The following is a 16,805-nucleotide window of genomic DNA, read 5'->3' as shown; positions in this document are numbered from 1 at the left end:
TCCCACGTGATGATATAAGAGACAATTGACCAAGAGTCATAAGGAAGAATGCTTATAGCTATTACTGAGTAACACCTAGTCCTGTATATTTGTAAACTGTTATGTTTATCCAATAAATCAGTTATTGCTCAGAAACACCTATGTCTCAGCAATCATTCCTAGTCACAGCCAGCATATAACAACATGTACCTGCTGTTCTCCTTCAGGGCAACAGTATTCTTGCTTGCACCGCAGCCACCGGCTGGTGCCTCTCAGCCGGCCAACTACGACTGCTGACAGCCATGACGAGGTGATTCAGTCTGAAGATGGAGACGTACAGATCATCTACTCTTTTTGCCCATCATGTTGTAGACCCTGAAACACTGCACCTACAGCCCCATTGCAACCTTTGTGCAGACAAGTCATCGGACCCTCTCGCCTGGATGTGAAGGTGAAACCGCAATGACTTTCCAATCCAGCAGCTCATCGCAAGACATCCCCAAGCACTCCACCATACTCCCACAAACATTTAATGTCCCTGCTGAGATGGGACGGTGAATAAATACATATCTACATCACCCAGACTACTCTGAAAAGTTATCATTTTTAAAATGGATAAGGCTTTCCATGACTCAGACCAGAGGAATTCCTAACATTCAGAAAATGAGTGGGGATCTCATTATATTTTTAAAAGAGGCACTAATATCTTTGTGACTGCTGAACACACAATGGTGGCTATGTAAAGTAAGTCTGAAAATTTTCAGACACCCAAGGTGCGCGCAAGTATCCATTTTGGCAGGCAGTAAACAGCTATTTATTTCAAACTGGAAGTGCACCCCATTCCCCCCAACGTCCAACCATCATATTGGATCGTGCTTCTTCAGGGTGTCAAAAGAAGAAACCAGAGCTATTAAAAGTAATGAACAGATTAGGTAAATAAAGCTCCTCCATTGGTTGATGTTGTCAATTGTGAAACTTGATGTGGAGGAAGCGTTAGCAGAGTGTACGGGAGCAGTATTTTTTTACCTTGACAACTCTGGTGAGATCATTTTAGCCCATATCCTGGGGAAAGACGATCAACTGACTAGAAAGTGTGTAAGCACATTCTCATCAATCACAATAACAATATGAACATATTTAATACACCACTGTTGAAGAAATTAATAGTCAGCACTTCAAGTTTTCAAGTTATTTAACACGAAGTTCGTGGGGGTGTTAGATAAACCACAGTCATTCCAAATGTCCCCGACTTACAGAAGTAAGGCAAGCAATTTATATGATACAGTAAGCAATATCTAGGACAAAATGCATTCTTTAGATTAGCAGAAAGACAGAAAAGTGAGCAGGCCAGAGTTAAAGTTTAATAACAGGTCTTGAGTTCCTCGCCTAAGAAAAATAATAATTGTCTGCTGTCAGCAAAACAGTGTGTAGCTGTATGCTTGTTTACATTGTATGACCTTCTGACTGTTTCATACAGAACTTCTTGACTAAAAATAAGGCTAAATATCCATCATGCTTTGCCAAGTGCCTATTTCCATGAAATATAGTCAAGCAAGCGGTTAAAATGAATGCAGAGTATTAAGGCAACTAATCCGCCAACTAAAGTCCCTTCTACAACCACTAAATCACTTAAGTTAAGCTAGAGGCTCCAGCATCTCTACTACGCAATCATTACTGGCGCCATACTTGGGATGTATAAACAAATTATCATGAGTGAGCAATGCATACGGTGGAGCTTCCTCATTACTTATTCAATGAAATGAATACATACCCTCCCTTATGCCAAGGACAACTTGTGAAATGCTAGTTTTCAGGATGTCTTGACGCAATGACGATTAAATTATTTGTTCAAAAAAATATATATATATGTCAGTGCTTTTTGCAAAATAAAAACAAATGAACATAATTCAAAGGTTCAACGCCATTTAAATAGTTTGATCTTAACTACATAAAAACTGGAATAACAAATTTTAACACTTGTTAAAATTCACTCACCAACATCGGAAAAGTCATAAATAACTACATTTGGGAATCCATCTGGATGAATAATTCATTGGATTGTTATTTTTTTTAAATCTGAATTGAATATATATGTATATAGATAAAAAATACTTTCCTTCAAACAGCAGCTTTTATGACCAAAGATGGCCCAAAGCTCTATCCAGCAAATGAAACAAAGTCACTGTTTGAATATAAGAAACATGGCAGGTGATTTGCACCAACAAGCTGCCACTAGCAACAATGCGATAATGACCAGACCATCTGCCTTCATGATGTTGATTGAAGGGTAAATACTTGTCAGGACGTCAGGGATTTTTATTTCACTTTTGCTGATGTTCATCCCGCTGCTGAGACATTCTGCTATTGTAACATTAGGCTACTATTAGCACCTTCTTTAGTCTTTAACACCACCATTAGCACACCTTACTCTTGTATCCTTGACATCTTCGTCAAATCTCTTCTGAGCTCCCACCTATCCCTGACCTTCTGTTTTGCCCCACCTGCTTCACCCCTTCTTCAACACTACAACATCCATGAGATGTCTACCACTCTTCAGCTTTGAAGAAGAGTCATGCAGACTCAAAACCTTAACTTTGCTTCTCTCTTCGCAGACACTGACAGACCTGCTGAGTTTGTCCAGCATTTTCTGTTTTTATCCCATCAGGGATACATTCCTTGCAATTCTTCAAGATAGTGTTGTGGGATCTTAAATCAATCGGAAATTGAAGACAGAGCGTCAGGTTCACTTCTCATCTAAAAGACAGGTCCTCTAACAGTGGGATGTCAGCATAAGCTTTTGTGCAAAAGGAGGCCATTCAGCCCAAAAAGTCTGCACTGACTTTCTAAAAGAGGCCTACCATCTAGTCCTACTCCCCTACCCTACCCCTGTAATCCCACGCAGTGATCATGGCCAATCCAACGAACCAACTAACAAACACATGGTAGCATAGTGGTTAGCATAATGGCTTCACAGCGCCAGGGTCCCAGGTTCAATTCCCAGCTTGGGTCACTGTCTGTGCGGAGTCTGCACGTTCTCCCCGTGTGTGCGTGGGTTTCCTCCGGGTGCTCCGGTTTCCTCCCACAGTCCAAGGATGTGCAGGGGTAGGTGGATTGGCTATGATAAAATGCCCCTAGTGTCCAACAAAAAAAAAGGTAAGGTGGGGTTACGGGGATAGGGTGGAAGTATGGGGGTAGGGTGGAGGTGTGGGCTTAGGTAAGGTGTTCTTTCCAAGCGTCGGTGCAGACCCGATGGCCGAATGGCCTCCTTCTGCACTGTAAATTCTGTGTTCTGTGTTTAACACACCTTTGGACATTAAAGGGAAAATTAACATGGCCAATCCACCTGACCTGCACATCTTTGGAGTATGGGAGGAAACCGGAGCATCTGGATGAAACCCATGTAGACACGGGGAGAATGTGCAGACTCCTCAGTAAGCAAACTCAGCGATTTTGAACCTGGATCCCTGGTGCTGGGAGGAAACAGAGTTAACCACTGCACCACTGTGCCACCCTTTATCTTTTACCTACTTCTAACCACGGATTCATAGCAATAAAAGTTGGTCAGAAGCAAAATAGAGCAGAAATCTGAAATTAAAAATAGAAAATGGCTGGAAATGCTCAACAGGTCAGATGGCACCTGTGGATAGAGGAACAAAATTAACTTTTAAGTTTGATAACTTCAGTTAATGTAAGAGACATTAATAATGTTTTAACCAAAATCTTTGGTTTGAAGCTTGCATGGCTATACATCCATGTGCATTGGTAGTTTCAATGAAACACGGAGGGCACCACGGCAGCACAGTGGTTAGCAACGTTGCTTCACAGCTCCAGGGTCCCAGGTTCGATTCTCGGCTTGGGTCGCTGTCTATGCAGAGTCTGCATGTTCTCCCCGTGTCTGTGTGAGTTTCCTCCGGGTGCTCCGGTTTCCACCCACAATCCAAAGATGTGTAGGTTAGGTGGATTGGCCATGATAAATTGCACTTAGTGTCCAAAAACATTGGGGTTACTGGGTTACAGGGATAGGGTGGAGGTGTGGGCTTAAGTGGGGTGCTCTTTCCAAGGGCCGGTGCAGACTTGATGGGCTGAATTGCCTCCTTCTGCACTGTAAATTTTCTGATTCTATGATATGGCAGGTGTACAGAAAGCAACTGGATCTTACCAGCATGCATTATGAAGACCAAAAGATTTTTGAAACTCAAGCAATCTGTTAACAGCTTCAGGAATTTAATTTTTAACAAGATCACCAAACTGGGATATAAAAAGGACTTTCAGTCTCTAGTTGAGAGGCCCAATGATCATAACATCAGGCTGAAAGCAACATAAAGCCATGCTTCATAGCAGTGTTTAACTTTGATGCAGAGTTAGAACCTTGTATGAAATGTGATATTTCGACATGAATGAAACTGGGCTCAGAGAAGACAGTGTCATGGTGTCTGCTCGAGGGAGGATTATATAACCCAAAAGCTGAGATTTAGTTAATTTAACTGTGAAAGCTGCACAAAGATGACACAAGTTGATATTATTTAATGAGGGTCTGTCTTCTCTCAAAATTCAGAGCTATTAATTCACAGGCAAGCTTTACCGAACCAAAACAGTTTTAAGAAAATGTACTATTTCAAGGCAGAATTTAACCCTTGTTGTGGACCAAAGTGTATGATGAAGTTCACCTGACTATTAGTCACCACTGTTTGTACATAGTACACATATGAGATGTAATACGGTAAAGTTCCTGTACTACAGGTAGGGGGGTAGATCCCTGCCTGCTGTCTCCGCCCAGTAGGTGGAGTATAAATGTGTGTGCTCACCGATCTGCAGCCATTTCGGCAGCAGCTGTGGGAGGCAACACATCTCTGCGTAATAAAGCCTCGATTACTCTCTACTCTCGTCTCGTCGCAATTGTTAGTGCATCAATTTATTACGCAGAGATTTTACAGCGATGGGCCTTCGCATCAAGCCAGATCTGCACCGTCAAGCAGGCAACGCCACGTCGGCCTTTAACCACTGGCTAGATTGCTTTGAAGCCTACATCGGATCAGCGACAGAACCACCCTCAGAGGCACAGAAACTACCAATCCTGTATGCACGTTGAGCTCCGATATTTTTCCTCTTATCCGGGACGTGCCCAACTACACTGAGGCCATGGCGCTTCTGAAAGAGAACTACACCCACCCATCAACAAACTCTACGCCAGGCACCTCTTGTTCACATGGCAACAACTCCCCGGTGAGTTATTGGAAGATTTCTGGCGTGCCCTGCACGCCCCGGCAAGAAACTGTGATTGCCAGGCAGTTTCGGCCGTTGAACATTCCGAACTCCTAATCAGGTACGCTTTCATTACGGGCATAGGGTCGGCGTACATCCGGCAGCGGCTCTTAGAAGGGGGCCGCTCGACCTCGCGGCGATCAAGAAACCCGCAACCTCGCTAACGGTAGCCTCCCGTAATGTACAAGCGTACGCCCCCGACCGCACGGCGACCCCATCCTGGACATCGTGGACCCCACCAGCGACCGCCCCCAGACAACCCGAAGCCTACTTTGTGCGGCCCATGGGCGCCGCCATCTTCCCCCCATCAGACCTCGTGTGGCCCATGGGCGCCGCCATCTTTAAGGCCGCCCGCCACGTGCGCCCCATGGCGGCGCCATCTTCAGCGCTATTTTCGACAGCGCCTCAGGACCCCTGCTCGTCGGGCACCTCATCGGGCCACTCATCACCCACAACCACCACCGATCAGCCCAGGGCCCACCAACACCAGCTGCAGCTCGCCTCCATCACTCACGACCAGTCCCGGCCACACAAGCTCACAACCGCGACAACAACGGTGAAAGTCGATGGCCACAGGACACCTTGCCATCTTGACTCTGGGAGCATGGAGAGCTTCATCCACCCCGATACGGTAAGGCGCTGCTCCCTCGTGGTACATCCCATTACCCAACGAATCTCCCTGGCCTCCGAATCCCACTCCGTGGAGATCCGGGGGTACAGCGCTCCCACCCTTACCGTCCAGGGTGTAGAGTTCAGCAACTTCCGGCTCTACGTCCTCCCCAACCTCTGCACAGCCTTGCTACTTGGCCTGGACTTCCAGTGCAACCTCCAGTCTAACTCTGAAATTCGGCCCCTACCACCCCTTACTGTATGCGGCCTCACGACACTTAAAGTCGACCCACCTTCCCTGTTTGCGAAACTCACCCCGGATTGCAAACCCGTCGCCACCAGGAGCAGACGGTACAGTGCCCAGGACAGGACCTTCATCAGGTCAGAGGTCCAGCGGCTGCTGCGGGAAGGCATCATCGAGGCCAGCCCCTGGAGAGCCCAAGTGGTAGTTGCAAAGACTGGGAAGAAAGACAGGATGGTCATTGACTACAGTCAGGCCATTAATTGGTACACGCAGCTCGACGCGTAACCCCTCCCACACATATCTGATATGATCAATCAGATTGCACAGTACCGGGTCTTCTCTACAGTGGACCTGAAATCAGCCTACCACCAGCTCCCCATCCGCAATATACGGTGTTCGAAGCAGACCGCTGCCTTTACCACTTCCTTAGGGTTCTCTTCGGCATCACTAATAGGTCTCGGTCTTCCAAAGGGAGATGCACCGAACGGTTGACCGGTATGGACTGCGGCCACGACCAGCCGTACCAGGATAACATCACCATCTGCGGCCACGACCAGCAGGACCACAACGCTAACCTTTTCAAATTTCTCCACACCGCCAAATTCCTGAACCTCACGTATAACAAGGAGAAGTGCGTGTTTAGCACCAACCGCTTAGCCATCCTTGGCTATGTGGTGCAAAATGGAGTTCTAGGGCCCAACCCCGATCCCATGCGCTCCCTCATGGAACTCCCCCTCCCCCACTGCCACAAGGCCCTTAAACGATGCCTAGGGTTCTTCTCATACTATGCCCAGTGGGTCCCTAACTATGCAGACAAGGCCCGCCCACTCATTTACTCCACAATTTTCCCCCTGATGGCTGAGGCTCACCAGGCCTTCAATCCTATCAAGGCCGACATCGCCAAGGCAGTGATGCACACGGTCGACGAGACCCTCCCCTTTCAAGTTGAGAGCGATGCATCAGATGGCGCTCTAGCCCTAAACCAGGCAGGCAGACCCGTGGTATTCTTTTCCCGCACCCTCCACGCCTCCGAAATTCGGCACTCCTGCGTCAAAAAGGAGGCCCAAGCCATCGTTGAAGCTGTGCGACATTGGAGGCATTACTGGCCGGCAGGAGATTCACTCTCCTCACTGACCAGCGGTCTGTTGCCTTCATGTTGAATAACACACAGCGGGGCAAGGTCAAAAACGATAAAATCTTGAGGTGGAGGATCGAGCTCTCCACCTACAATTATGAGATTTTGTATCGTCTCGGTAAGCTCAACGAGCCCCCCGATACCATATCCCGAGGTACATGTGCCAGCGCACAAGTGGACCGGCTCCGGGCCCTACACGATGGTCTCTGTCACCCAGGGGTCACCCGGTTCTTTCACTTCATAAAGGCCCGCAACCTACCCTACTCCATTGCGGAGGTCAGGGCAATCACCAAAGACTGTCAGGTGTTTGGTCTCTTGGCTGCCTGAAACTTTGTTCTAAAGCCCACATTTTCAGCCAATCAATTTGTCAAGATATTTGAAGATGATCCAGCGTCTTCCAGCGGAAACATTTGTCATGCCTTTGTATGGCAAGTAAGTGGTCCTTTGCTATTCTGTAACTTGTGAACAACTCATGGAGTTGCCAGGCAAAATAGATTAAGTTGTCATCAGCACGCTGTAAGTTAAAGGAAATAAATACATTAAATAATCAGACAATGCCATTAAAATGAAGGTGCTCTCAGTGGATTAGTGAGTAAATTTATTTAATGAATTGTTTCTAAGTCACATGGACCAAGAGGTTACTAGTTCTCTGGAAAAATGAAAGTAAAATCTGAAATATTACAGGAAAGCTGTAGAGTACGCGTAAAATGATAACTAACTGGCAGGTAACAATGAAGAGTGGTGTGCTTGAGGGAAACCACATACCTGGGGATTTGAAGACTATCTGACAAAGGAAACCCCGGGTTTGATTGAAACAAATACATTAGGATTTAAATTACTGCAATGTTGTGTCATTCCGCATCAGTAAAGCAGAAACTAGCAGATTTGTGAACCACATAACAAGACACCATTCAGTTATATTGCTGGTTGTTTTCATGCGTAACCATACTGAAATATTTGCGTTGTTTAAGGCTTCGACTGGCAAACTCAGCACCAGGGGGCACCACAGCAGTTTTATTAAAACTTTTCTGTTCCTGACTTTTGTTTGGTTTGGGAAACAGGAATTCTTGCTGATAAAAAAATACAAGTGAGGGTCAAGTCTGATGATTGTGGGGTGGTTTGATATGAATGTGGCTTCAAATAAGCGTGATTGTGAGGTTATAAATAGAACAAAAAGAATGTTGATTATGACATTGCAGCAGGTTGAAAAAAACCTGCCTGTGGTGCATTTCTTAGGTTCATTCCTAATTTTCAAGTTCATCATTTGGAAGATAGTCGTTAGCTCACAATTTCCAGTACCGGTTAAGAAAAAGGCACCCACCATATGTTAGACATGGGGAGGGGGATTCTCCAGGGCCGCGAGCCAGAGATGGGAATTGCGATGGCCCATTGAATCAGTTACGATGGCAAAAATGGGATTCCCACCGGGTGTCACACCCATGATTTATTAACAAACACGTGGAAAGATAAGTAACCGATTACTATACAGTCAAAGGCTACAAAATGAATTCAGTGAATTCTCCTGAACCTGCTCTAAGTGCGACTATCCTCTCGTATGTCCTACTCCCAACTGGCGGGTATCTCAAGTCACGTGATGTATGTCTGATGCCACCAGTTGGCTGGAGGTCGCATTGCTAACTCTATGCAGAACTGTGCACAGACATATCACCATATTCCCCTTCCTTTGGAAATGTTAACATTTAGATTTAAATTTAATTGTGTCTTACAAAATCATGATCTGTATTACCATTTTACACATGTTTTATATATAGATGCAACTATGCTACTGTGCTTCAAACAACACGATGTGCCTGATGAACGTATTCCTGGTGCACAGCTTAGTACATCTACAACAGCACCGCCCCATTGATCTTCTGGGCTCGTACCAGCTTCCCGACATGGCTTTTGCTTCCGGAAGACCAGTTTACCTGCAGGTCTTTTTTGTCTCAACACCTTGTTTAGCCTTTTGACGCTATGCATCCTGAAGACGCGGGGCGGGATTCTTCGACCAGGTCGGCGGCCGACGACCCCCCCCGGCGATTCTCCGGCCTGCGATGGACCGCGATGGCCTCCTATTATTTGCCGGTCCCGCCGGCGTAAATTAGAGTAGGTCCTTACCGGCGGGACCTGGCGGCGCGAGCGGCCTACGGAGTTCTCAGGAGGGCACGGGGGGGATCTGGCCCAAGGAGGTGTCCCCATGGTGGCCTGGCCCGTGATCGGGGCCCACCAATCCGCGGGCGGGCCTGTGCCGTGGGGGCACTCTATTCTTCCGCACCGGCGGTTGTAGCGGTCCGCCATGGACGGTGCGGATACAAAGCCCTCTGCGCATGCGCGGGGATGACGCCAGCACACGTTGGCGCTCCCACGCATGCGCCAACTTGCGCCGGCCAGTGGAGGCCCTTCGGCGCCGGTTGGAGTAGCGCCAAGCCCCTTTCGTGCCGGCCGGCGCGGCGCAAACCACTCCGGGGCCGGCCTAGGCCCTGAAGGTGCGGAGGATTCCACACCTTTGGGGCGGCCCGTCGCCGGAGTGGTTCACGCCACTCCTTCCCGCCGGAGTTGCCCGCCCCACCGATTACGGCAGAATTCTGCCCTGGTTTCCTTGCTGGCCTTGGCTGCATCACCAGCTTCTTTACTTTTCAAAGTGATGATTCTTGCTGTGTCGTCATGTAGTATTATGTAACTTCTGTTGTGTACCCACACTTCGAGGTCACATACACCCAGCATCTCAATCTCCTTCCTACTGCAGTCGATCAACAGTCTCAGTTGATTGTCGACTTTTGGTTCAACCCACAGCCCATGCAAATCGGAGAGACTGAGGAGGTTGGCCCTCACTCCTGTGTCGAGCTTGCATTTTATCAATGTGCAACACTGGAATTGTCCATCTGTTTTTGATGTTATCAACTTCATTATCACTATTGTCACAACTGGTCAGTAAGACTTCTTCAGTTTTCATATTCATTGTGTCCTTATTTGAAATCAAATAAGAACATAAGAACTAGGAACAGGAGTAGGCCATCTGGCCCCTCGAGCCTGCTCCGCCATTTAATGAGATCATGGCTGATCTTTGAGTACTCAGTTCCATTCTCCGGCCCGGACACCATATCCCCGAATCCCTTTATTCTTGAGAAAGGCATCTATCTTTTTCTTAAAAACGTTTAAAGAAGGAGCCTCAACTGCTTCACTGGGCAAGGAATTCCAGAGATTCACAACCCTTTGGGTGAAGAGGTTCCTCCTACACTCCGTCCTAAATCTACCTCCCCTTATTTTGAGGCTATGCCCCCTAGTTCTGCTTTCCCCGACCAGTGGAAACAACCTGCATCTATCCTATCTATTCCCTTCATAATTTTATATGTCTCAATAAGATCCCCCCGCATCCTTCTAAACTCCAATGAGTACAGTCCCAGTCTACTCAACCTCTCATCATAATCTAAACCCCTCAACTCTAGGATCAACCGAGTGAATCTCCTCTGCACTCCCTCCAGTGCCAATATGTCCTTTCTCAGGAAAGGAGACCAAAACTGAACACAATACTCCAGATGCGGCCTCACCAACACCCAATACAATTGCGCATAACCTCACTAGCCTTGAACTCCATCCCTCTAGCAATGAAAAACAAAACTCGATTACCCTTCTTAATCACCTGTTGCACCTGCACACCAACGTTTTGCGACTCGTGCACCAGCACACCCAGGTCCCTCTGCACAGCAGCATGTTTTAACATCTTACCGTTTAAATAATAATCCATTCTGCTGTTATTCCTCCCAAAATGGATTGCCTCACACTTGGCAACATTGAATTCCATCTGCCAGACCCTAGCCCATTCACCTAACCTATCCAAATCCTTCTGCAGACTTCCGGTATCCTCTGCACTTTTTGCTTTACCACTCACCTTAGTGTCGTCTGCAAACTTTGACACATTGCACTTGGTCCCCAACTCCAAATCATTGATGTAAATTGTGAACAACTGCGGACCCAACACTGATCCTTGAGGGACCCCACTAGTTATAGGTTGCCAACCAGAGAAACACCCATTTATCCCCACTCTTTGCTTTCTGTTAGTTAACCAATCCTCTACCCATGCTACGACTTTACCCTTAATGCCATGCATCTTTAGTTTATGCAGCAACCTTTTGAGTGGCAACTTGTCAAAAGCTTTCTATAAATCCAGATGTGCCACATTCATTGGCTCCCCGTTATCTACTGCACTGGTAACGTCCTCAAAAAATTCTACCAAATTAGTCAGACACGACCTACCCTTTGTGAACCCATGCTGCGTCTGCCCAATGGGACAATTTCCCTCCAGGTGCCCCGCTATTTCCTCCTTAATGATAGATTCCAGCACTTTCCCTACAACCGAAGTTAAGCTTACCGGCCTATAATTACCCGCTTTCTGCCGACCTCCTTTTTTAAACAGTGGTGTCACGTTTGCTACTTTCCAATCCTCTGGGACCACTCCAGAGTCTAGTGAATCTTGATAAATTATCACTAGTGCGTTTACAATTTCCCTAGCCATCTCTTTTAACACTCTGGGATGCATCCCATCAGGGCCAGGAGACTTGTCTACCTTTAGCCCCATTAGCTTGCCCAATACTGCCTCCTTAGTGATTACAATCATCTCAAGGTCCTCACCTATCATATCCTTATTTCTATCAGTCACTGGCATGTTATTTGTGTCCTCCACTGTGAAGACTGACCCAAAAAACCTGTTCAGCTCCTCAGCCATTTCCCCGTCTCCTATTATTAATAGAACATAGAACATAGAACAATACAGCGCAGTACAAGCCCTTCGGCCCACGATGTTGCACCAAAACAAAAGCCATCTAACCTACACTATGCCATTATCATCCATATGTTTATCCAATAAACTTTTAAATGCCCTCAATGTTGGCGAGTTCACTACTGTAGCAGGTAGGGCATTCCACGGCCTCACTACTCTTTGCGTAAAGAACCTACCTCTGACCTCTGTCCTATATCTATTACCCCTCAGTTTAAAGTTATGTCCCTTCGTGCCAGCCATATCCATCCGCGCTCGAAGGCTCTCACTGTCCACCCTATCCAACCCCCTGATCATTTTGTATGTTTTCATAAATCTCCCTTCTCATCTTCCAAAGGACCAATATTTACCTTAGCCACTCTTTTTTGTCTTACATATTTGTAGAAGCTTTTGCTATCTGCTTTTATGTTCTGAGCCAGTTTACTTTCATAGTCTACCTTACTCTTCTTTATGGCTTTTTTAGTAGCTTTCTGTTGTCCCCTAAAGACTTCCCAGTCCTCTAGTTTCCCACTAATTTTTGCCACTATGTATGTTTTTTCCTTCAATTTGATACTCTCCCTCACCTCCTTAGATATCCACGGTCGATTTTTCCCCTTTCTACCGTCTTTCTTTTTTGTCGGTATGAACCTTTTCTGAACACTGTGAAAGATCGCTCGGAAGGTTCTCCACTGTTCCTCAACTGCTTCACCATGAAGTCTTTGCTCCCAGTCTGCCTTAGCTAGTTCTTCTCTCATCCCATTGTAATCGCCTTTGTTTAAGCACAAAACACTAGTGTTTGATTTTACCTTGTCATCCTCCAACTGTATTTTAAATTCCACCATATTGTGGTCGCTCCTTCCAAGAGGATCCCGAAATATGAGATCATTAATCAATCCTGCCTCATTAGACAGGACCAGATCTAGGACCGCTTGTTCCCTTGTAGGTTCCATTACATACTGTTCCAGGAAATTATCCCGGGCACATTCTATAAACTCCTCCTCAAGGCTGCCTTTACCAACCTGGTTAAACCAATCGATATGCAGATTAAAATCTCCCATGATAACCGCTGTACCATTTCTCCATGCATCCGTTATTTCTTTGCATATTGCCTGCCCTACCATCCTGTTACTAGACTACTCCTATCAGTGACCTTTTCGCCTTACTATTCCTGATTTCCACCCAAATTGATTCAACCTTGTCCTCCATAGCACCATATCATCCCTGACTATTGCCCGGATGCCACCCTTGAACAACAAAGCTACACCACCGGCCTTACCGTCCATTCTATCCTTTCGTATAGTCTGATACCCTTGGATATTTAACTCCCAGTCGTGACCATCTTTTAACCATGTTTCAGTAATGGCCACTAAATCATAGTCATTCACGATGAAAAATAATTCTTCAAGGGGCATCTCATCAATTGCATTGACTCATCCTATTTGGTCCACTGTAGAATGTATAAAATATTGCTTCGCAAAATGATTTGTACGGGCACACTTGGAGCATACGTTTCGATATACTGGCCCGTGATGATTGCCACATTTCTGACATAAGATGGCGGACCCGGTCAGCTGATTAAAATGGCCACCCACACTGAGACCATGTTTTTTAATCAACTGCGTCACAGTGCTGATGGCGCTGGCGCCTTCTTCCATATTGGAGCCAAAATGTTTCAAGCTTAGTGTACTGATCTGTTGTACAGCCAGCTCACTTGCATGGCAGATCTTGATCGCATTTTCTAATTTCAGGTCTTCTTCCCGTAACAATCTCTCACGGAATTTAGCATTCGATATCCCAAACACTATTTGGAAGCGGATCATTAATGGCCTTATATTACTGAAATTGCAGGACTGGGCCTTCAGCCTCAAGTTGGTTACAGAGGTATCAAAAGATTCACCTGCTTTTTGGGTACGTGTACGCAATATGTAACTTTCAAATGTTTTGTTTTTCTTTGGAGAGCAGTGCCGATTGAAGTACTTTATTGCCTCATTGCAGCTCCTGCTTTCCTCTTCACTGTCAAAAGGTGTTGTATAGTTCTATTGTTTGAGGACCTGCTACCGTGAACAGCAACATAATATGCCTCTCATCAGGCTGTGCCTGCAGGCCAAGAGCTGAAACATAGAGTCCAAATTGTTGGTTGAAAACACACCAATTTTCATCTACGTTACCTGAGACTTGAAGCTGGTGGGGTGCCTTTAAACCTTCCTTCTCTAACTTCACCGTCATTTATTGCATTGAGTTGCAGATGACCGTAGTTCATCATGTCGGTGGAAGAATTTTCTCTTTTCATTCTTCAGCCTATTTTGCCTCACCTCCTCTGTTGTTATCTTTAAATGTTCTACATTCCTGCTACCATGTTGTGTTCTGTGATATGGCTGTTGCAATGATGTACACTGAATATCTAGTTGTTTAGCTAGTAAGATGATTTATCAACAAACACGTGGAAAGATAACTAGCAGATAATGATATAACTGTTGTAAAATAAATGTCTTTTCTTTCAAGCTCTCTGTGGACTCCCCATCCTTCATTAAAATAACCTACTTTCCAGGATTAGATCAACAGTAGACATGAAGACTGGAGATTTGACACCTCTGTGTTTTTTTTCCTCTGACTCAACTACAGGGTGCTATTTTCACTTTTCATAATCTTTATTAGTGTCACAAGTCGGCTTAGATTAACACTGCAACGCTGTTACTGTGAGAAGCCCTTAGTCGCCACACTCCAGCGCCTGTCCAAGTACACTGAAGGAGAATCCAGAATGTTCACTACACCTAACAGGGACGTCTTTCTGGGCTTGTGGGAGGAAACCGGAGCACCCAGAGGAATCCCACGCAAACACGGGGAGAACGTGTAGACTCCGCACAGTCAGTGACCCAAGCAGAATCGAACCTGCGTCCCCGGCGCTGTGAAGCAACAGTGTTAACCACTGTGCAACCGTGCTGCCCCCCAACTTGTTTTATTGCCCTGCCCTACCAGAGTGAGGCCGTTAAACACACCCATCAATTATTTTCTGATAAAGTGTCAGAAGATTTGAACACAAAACCTGGCAATGTTTCTGGGGAGAAATGGGTTGGCTTTCAATCAGAACCTGACATTTGGTCATTTTTTCAGGAAATTCCGCCCAGTGCTAATGTTTCAGGCCAAGGGGACCTTGCATCACAATTTGATGTTGATGTTGATGAGGTTAGATGAAGAAGGGTGGGAGGCGGTTCATGTTGAGCATTAACGCCAGCATTCAGTTTTGGGTCAAGTAGCCTGTTTCTCTGCCGTCATACTCAGTTCCAATCATAAAAGTGCAGTGTTGCATTTTTCCATTCCTCAGCTAGCACCTTGCGACTTCTCTGAGTGAAAGATGTTTTGTCCCAAATGAGGAACCGCAGGCTCCTGCTTACAGGGGCTGTTTAGCACAGGGCTAAATCGCTGGCTTTGAAAGTAGACCAAGGCAGGCCAGCAGCACGGTTCAATTCCCGTAACAGCCTCCCCGAACAGGTGCTGAAATGTGGCGACTAGGGCCTTTTCACAGTAACTTCATGTGAAGCCTACTTGTGACAATCAGTGATTTTCCATTTCCATTTTCCACAAGAAATTCACTTCACTACAAACTCGTACAGCAGATCCTATTGAGCACTGCCATATCAATCTGTGTTGAAATTTGAATGGATGTCTGACAGCTGAAGGGTCAGCTTCGCTAATATTTTGCACTACCTGGTTCCACCATATGGTGGTGCTACCAAGTCGACCATTAAGGGAACACCAAAAAAAACCTTTCAAATCAACAACAATAATGGAAGAGACATCTCTGAAGTTTTAAGGTGAACGGTATTTATGGCCGTGCAGTATCTGTCAAGAAGAAAATCAATACCTTCACATTTTGAATGTTTTCTTTAAATTTTCTCCCAAATTTTGAAGGTAATGTTTTATAGCCTCCACTGTGCTAGCACACATGACTAACTTTCATTATCATTGTTTGCTGTCAGAGTCACATTAGAACCTTCTATTTACATCAATAATATTAATACTCTAAAGTTTCATCTCTTGCTCAACATTTACAATTGACTTACTCCCATCTGTTGTCCAAATTCACAACCAGCTGAGTAGGATAGGGTGGGTATAAGTAGGGCCTGTTGTCTAACCTCACAACCAGATTCTTTTTTATTCATTTACAGGATGTAGGCCAGCATTTATTGCCCATCCCTAATCGTCCTTCAGAGGGTGGTGGCAAGTTGCCTTCTTGAACCCCTGCAGTCCCTGAGGTGTATGGAAAAGCTGAACTTTATTTTTAGATTCATAATTTCTTAATTTCTTCTCATAATACACATGATTAGGATGAATTTGAGAGGTTCATCGTTACTTTATCCTGATAATCCAAAGTGAGAAAGAATCAACTGAGCTCAGTGAGTGTTATGTAACATTCTTTTGCAAGAGCATCCTCCAATGATTGCCAGTATGGCACAACCGATTTACTCACATGGTATCTAGGTTGAAATAGTTTAATATGTGGAAAGATGAATGCAAACAACCCAACACAGTCAACCCGCCAGTGGCGTGACAGGGAATTCCCGCCGAATGTCAATGGACATTTTGTTGGTCTGCTAATTTTCCGTCTTGTCCACAATGGGTCCTGCCACAGGCAGGTTCTGGAAATCCTGGTTCGTGTTTCAGAGAATCCATTGTTCTTCTAACAGCACCAATGATATCGAGGCATAGTTCCTTCAAAATGCACTCACACTGGGATAAGCATTTCTAAAGGCATCTATATCTAATGTTGTTGAAATCAGTTATATATTTATAGACCAGCTTAAAAATCTATTTGAATGAAAATC

Source organism: Scyliorhinus torazame, chromosome 15 (assembly GCF_047496885.1).
Source record: "Scyliorhinus torazame isolate Kashiwa2021f chromosome 15, sScyTor2.1, whole genome shotgun sequence".
Taxonomy (NCBI): Eukaryota; Metazoa; Chordata; class Chondrichthyes; order Carcharhiniformes; family Scyliorhinidae; genus Scyliorhinus; species Scyliorhinus torazame.
Note: the sequence above shows the minus strand (reverse complement) of the source record.